Below are 6,687 nucleotides of genomic sequence, written 5' to 3' on the forward strand. Positions count from 1 at the left end.
ATATTGTGCTCATAGTGAAAGACATGATTAATAAATCTAGAGAGGACACAGATAGAAAAATAAAGGATCTTAGGAACATGATGGAATCTCAACATAGGAAAGAAATAGACTCCATAAAACAGATGCAAACAGATTTCCAGGAGATTAAAAACTCCATCGAAAGTCTGCACAGCAGAATGAACTAATGTGAGGATAGAATTTCAGATATAGAAGATAAGATTGCAATTAGTGACTAGGAAAAGAAAAATTACTTTAAAATTGTAAGGGAACATGAGAAATCAATCCAGCAGCTGCTAGATGATGCAAAGAAGAATAACATAAGACTGGTTGGAGTCAATGAAGAAAGAGGAGAGAGTGCAAATGACATTAAAAAAAAAACTGTTCATAGAAGTGATGGCAGAAAACTTCCCAAGCAGGGGAAAAGAACATCATACAGATAAGTGAGGCATATAGGACTCCAGCTAGCCTTGATCAAAAAAATCTACACAAAGGCATATTATAGTTATGATTCCAGAAATCCAACAGAAGAACAAAATTCTATAAGCAGTGAGAGAAAAGAAACAAATCACATACAAAGGAAAGCCCATCAGAATTACAGCAGACTTCTCAATGCAAAACCTCAAGGCAAGAAGAGCTTGGAGTGATGTATTCCAAGCCCTAAAAGAAAACAGCCTCCAAGCCAGATTGATGCACCCTGCAAAACTAATTTTCAAAAATGATGGAGAAATAAGATACTTTCATGATAAAGAGCACCTCAGGAACTTCATGAATACCAAACCAGCACTCCAAAACATTTTAGACAATATCCTAGGAAAAGACAATGAGGATCACAACCCTAGGAAGCCCAAAAGAATGAATCCTTTGTGCATGGCAAATTAAATGCAAAGGGGGAGAATCCAACAAAAAGAAAAAGTCATGACAAGGATTTTAAAACTTTTAACTTCATCTCCCTAATGAATGTATAATTCAATCTTGTTATTGTACTGATTAGTATTTTTGTGATTCTAGAGTCTCACACCTTTCCATGTGCTGTACTGGCTATTAATCATCTTCTTATGTCTACTTTTTAATTGGATTATCTATTAATGAGCTGTAAGAGTTCTTTATATATTCTGGTCATAGGTTATGTGCATTGTAAATATGGTGTGTTTAAGGACTACTTTTCATTTTAATGATGTCATTTAAAGTTCTCAATTTTTATGGAATCTCATTTATCAATGTTTTCTTTTATACATCATGTTTTTTGTATCCTAGGTAGTTCTTGCCTACACTACATTCATAAAAATTTTCCCTTATAATTTCTTCTTAAAGTTTTATACTTTTAGGCTTTCATATTTAGGTTCATAGATCCCTTCAAGTTATTTTTATGTATGGAAATAAAGGGTTGAGGTTAATTTTTTATATATGGATAACAGGTGTTCTAGTGCCGTTTGCTGAAAACACTATCTTTTCCTCGACTCTTGAATTGAGTTTATATTCTATAAAATGTTAATGTTAAATAATCTTTCATAACTCAGTGGACCATATATGTGTGGTTCTATTTCTAGATTCTCTGTTTTATTGCAATGATCTATATGTCTTTCCTTACACCAACACTGACTTGATTACTGTAACTTTAGAAGATGTCTTAAAATTAGGTACTAAATGTCTTCCAACACTGTTTTTTTAAACTTTTCTAGGTCCTTTGTACTCCTACATAACTTTCAGATTTCAATATACAATTCTTCATTTATAGCAAGTATACACAGACCTGAATATTTATATATACCTTGTGTTTTCTAATCCTGCTAAATTCAAATACAAGTTCTAGGAGCTCCTAGAGATTTCTTAGTATTTTCTCTGTAGATGATCATTTCATCTACATATGAAGATTTTGCTTCTACTTTGCCAATGCTATCCTAATTGTGTCATTTTATTGCCAGACTATTTTGGTTGGCCCTAGGTTTCAAAGTTTAGTGGACAGATAAAGAGTAATAATATCTGCCCTTGTTCTCCACCTTAAGGAGAAAGCAATGTATTTTCTCCAGTCATATAAGGCATTCTCACTGGAAGTATGGGGTACATGTCTTTAATATGTTGAGAAGGTTCTGTTCTACTTCTAGTCTCCTGATAGCTTTTACCATAAACAACTGTAGAATTTAGTCCAATACTTTTCTCCAACTAGTGACAGCATCATATGTCTTTTTCCTTTCCTCTGTTAAAATCACGACTTTTGGGGGTGGATCTTCCAATGCTGAACCAACACTGCCATCCCTATGACAAAAACACTTTCTACATACTGCCAGATATGACTCCTAACAGTTTGTTTTGTTAAACAAATTTCTATCTATGTTCATACTTTTTTCTTTTATTATCTTTATCCAGTTTTAGGATTAGCACAATGTTGATTTCCTAAAATGAGGGGAAAAGTGTTTGGGTTTTTTTCTGCTTTAAATGTTTGATATAATTTATCAGTTAAAATGTGTATGAGCCTGTTGTTGCCACATAGGTAGGTTTTCAAGCTGGGAATATACTTTCTTTAATAGGTGCTATTCAAATTTTATATTTCCTCCGGAGTTAGTTTCATTAATTTGTCTTCCAAGGTACTTATAAGAAGTTGTCAGATTTATTTCAAAACAGATTTTTGAAATATGCTTTCTATATTCTTTTAAATTCTGTAAAATCTATGGTAATATCTCCTAGGTCTTGATATTTTAATTTTTTAAATATATAATTGATATTGTGCAATAGGAAGTAAAGTTCTAAAGGAGCAGGGGAAGTGGGAGAGGTAGGGGAAAGTAAAGAAGGGAAAAATATGAGAAAAGGAAAAAAATGGAAACAAGTTCTTTGCAAATAGGGAAGGTTGGAGGGGGTGAAGGGAGGACAGAGGAAGGGAAAAACATTAAGAACCAAGATACTCGTGTAATGGTACAAGATCCCAATAATGTATGTAAATGTATTTTATACCTAAAATGTACCAATAAACTTAATGAAGGAAAAAACAAAACAAAACAAAAAACAAAACAAACAAAAAAAGAAACTGAGCCAGAGCCTTTTTTCTGCAATCTTTTTCATGATCTTTTATCTAGCTTTCAAAAGAGTTCAAGAATTGCTTCCAAAGCACAAGAGACCCCCGATCTGGGTGGGAAGGAATGGCTCCATTACATATTCATGAAAACACTGAGTGTTACAACTTTATTCCTGCTAGAAGATCAACTGCTTGAGATCACAAATGATGGTGGCTTTAACACTATGTTTGAGGAAAACCTCAAATGACCATGCATTCTGAAGTAAAGTCAAAGTTGTATGGCCTGATATTACCACAAAACATGGAAAAGCCTGCTTCCATTTCCAACATCCTCTGTTTGTAGAGGAGGGTTTTCTTCAATGACCACGAGCAAATTGAGATTATGGATTAGACAGGATGTAAGCAACACATTCCATGTGTCACTGTCTCCCATTAAACCTAGATGGGACTGTCCAGTTCCAGGAAAACAAGTTCATGTCTTCCACATATTTTGCATTATGGTGCACTCTATAATTATTTCATTACAAAGTAATAATAATAGAAATGATGGACATAATAAATGTCATGTACCTGAGCCATTCCAAACCCACCCCCAACCACCACAGTCCATAGAAAAATCATTTGCATCAAACCAGTTCCTGGTACCAAAAAGTTTTCGGACTGCTGATATGTGTTAAAAAAGCCAACACTATATTGTAAATAATACAGTGTTTTATTTCTCTGAACTATTTACAGAAGCCAAAACTCTAGCGAATGAAGGGGAATGGTGAGTGCCAGTGATGGAGAGGGAGCATGGAGGCACTGTTTCCTGATCTCAGTCTTCTAAAGTAGAAAGTGGTGGTGGGAGGCAAAAAAAAAGTGAAGGCACCCAACAAGATTCAGCAGTGTGCTTGAAAGTTTTTTAAATAGAGAACCATGTTACATGAATTTTCCAGTGCAAAATTGGGGATGAAGATAGTTAATTCTCCAGAAGCATCCCGTATGATGGCCTCCTCACACACAGAAATTCACAGCCACAGTGAGCCACTTTGCTTCTCAACCTGCACAGCATCCTACAGAGACCCAGGATGCCTCACCCTTCTGGACTAAGAGGAAATGTGAAGCAGAGTCTGCTTGCACAGCATTCCTGGAAGCAGTGCCCTAAATGCAAGGGACCACACAGCCTTCTCTACATGACTACAGAACAGGACAATCAATGAATTGATGTGGGTCATAAAAAACAAGGAGAGTTGAGGAGATAGAAAGAAAGTGATAGAGAGATATCCTGATATAAACAGATAAGTAGTCAAATGGACTCAACACTACATAGAATTTCTCATCATGTTTTTATCCACCTTTATCCTGACTTTCAAGTCACAGGGTAAGACAGTATTATCTACACATTCAAGAACTGTCATGGGAATTTTACTGCTCAAATAAAGTGAAAAGTTGAGGGTGCTGCTGTGAAATTATTAAAATTGAAAAATGTTGCAAATCTTCAAATGTTATTTCTTTCCTTGTAGGCATATATAAGGCAAGTGCCATGGAAAAGGAAAATGTGACTTTTCCCAACACTTTTATCTTACTGGGCTTCTCAGAGTTTCTGTGGCTGGAGAGGCCTCTCTTTGCAGTTGTCCTGGTCTCCTACCTCCTCACTCTGGTGGGGAACAGCTCCATCATTCTCCTCTCCCTGATGGGCCCCAGACTCCAGATACCCATGTACTTCTTCCTGGACAACCTCTCTCTGCTGGACCTCGGTATCACCTGTACCATTGCGCCCCAGCTGCTGGCCAATCTCTGGGGACCAGAAAAAAACAGTTGTTGCCTGGGGCTGCATCACACAATCATATCTATTTCACTGCACAACTTGCACTCAATGCATCCTGCTGGCCCTGATGCCTATTGATCATTATGTGGCCATCTGCCAGCCCCTCCAGTACACTCTCATCATGCAACCTTGGGTGTGTGTGCAGTTGGTAGCTGCTTCCTGGTCCAGTGGCCTGGCCACTGCTCTGTTCCAAGCCACACTCACTAGCCAGCTCCCCCTCTGTAGACATGACACCCTGGACCACTTCTGTGAGATACCTGTGCTCATCAAGCTGGCCTGTGCGGACACCTTTGATAATGACCTGGCCCTAGCTATAGGAGCCATCCCATTTGGAATGGCGGCTCCCCTGATGGTGGTCATCTCATACACCTTCATTACTAGGGCTGTACTGAAGCTCCCTTCGGCTGAAGGAAGGCATAAGGCACTCAGTACCTGAAGTTTCCACTTGGTGCTGGTCACCATGTACTTTGGTCCTGCTATCTATATGTACCTCCAGCCTTCAGATACGAGTTCCCAGGCAAAGTACATGTCCTCTTTCTACTGCATTATCATGAATGCTCAACCCACACATCTTCACCCTGAGAAACAAGGGTATGCAGAGAGCCTGGAAGAGGATCCTGCAATCACAGGGTGAGATGAAGTCTTAAAATGCCAGATACAAGATATAAAATCAATATTAAAAAGTCAGTAGCTGGGCCAGGAATGTAGCTCAGTGGCTCATCACCTCCCTGGCAAGCACAAGGTCCTGTTCAACACACACACACAAAAAAATCTCAGTAGCTTTTCTATGTAATAATAATTAGCTAAGAAAGAAGACAGAAAATAATTTTTTCACTATAGCTTGAAAAAATAAAATATCTAAGGATTAATATAAAAACAAGGTAAAATAATTCTACAATGAAAATTTCAGAACACTGAATAAGGAAATTGAAGGAAACACCAGAAGATAGAAAGACTTTCCATTTACATAGACTGCAGAATAAATATTATTAGAATGGCCATATTACCAGAGCATTCTGCAGATTCAATCCAATCCCCATCAAAATTCTAATGACAGTCTTTACAGAACTAGAGAAAAGAATTCTACATTTCATATGGAAACAGAAAATACAGAATAGCCAAAGCATTCCTAAGTAAAAAATAAAGGATAGAAAGCAATACTCAGTGAATCAGGACCACAAAACCAGCAGAGGTAGCAATCTTATTTTCAGACAAAGTGGGATTCAACCCAAAACAGATCAAATGAGGCAAAGAAGGTCACAGCATATTAGTTCAAGGAATAATTCAACAGGAAGAGATTTCAATTTATATATATATATATATATATATATATATATATATATATATGCATCAATTACTAGCCCACCCCACTTCATAAAACAGAAAATATCAAATAAACACCAACACAATAATAGTGGGGAATTTCAAAGAGATCAAGTAGACCAAAAAACACAAAAGAAATATCAGAGCTAAACCACACCTTCCAACAAATAGTCCTAATAGATATCTACAGTGTGTTCTACCCTATGACATAATATGCATTTTTCTCAGCAGCACATGAAGATTTCCTCAAAATACACCATATATTGCCCTATAAAATTTGCTTAAATAAATGCAAAAGAATCAAAATTATCCCATGTAGAGTAGAAGATCATAGTGCACAGAAACTAGAAAACAATCGCAAAAGAAACTACATACACTTTACTAACACCTAGACATTAAATAACACATTCTTGAATATTCAGTGGGTCACAGGAGAAATGAAAGAAAAAATTAAAGGGAGTTTCTTGAATCAAGCAATAATGCCAGTACAACATACCACAACCTATGGGACACAATGAAAGCAGTCCTAAAAGGAAAGTTTATACCAATG

At 36.7% G+C, this 6,687-nt stretch overlaps 1 pseudogene; it reads left to right on the forward strand.

Annotated features, from left to right (window-relative positions):
- The first annotated feature begins 4,529 nt into the window (after positions 1-4,529).
- On the forward strand, positions 4,530-5,461 carry LOC147826849 (olfactory receptor 2G3-like; annotated as a pseudogene).
- Positions 5,462-6,687: the final 1,226 nt, after the last annotated feature.

Source organism: Heterocephalus glaber, unplaced genomic scaffold (genome assembly GCF_053883595.1).
Source record: "Heterocephalus glaber isolate CG9 unplaced genomic scaffold, H.glaber_assembly_v1.0 deba00001461, whole genome shotgun sequence".
NCBI classification, from domain to species: Eukaryota; Metazoa; Chordata; class Mammalia; order Rodentia; family Bathyergidae; genus Heterocephalus; species Heterocephalus glaber.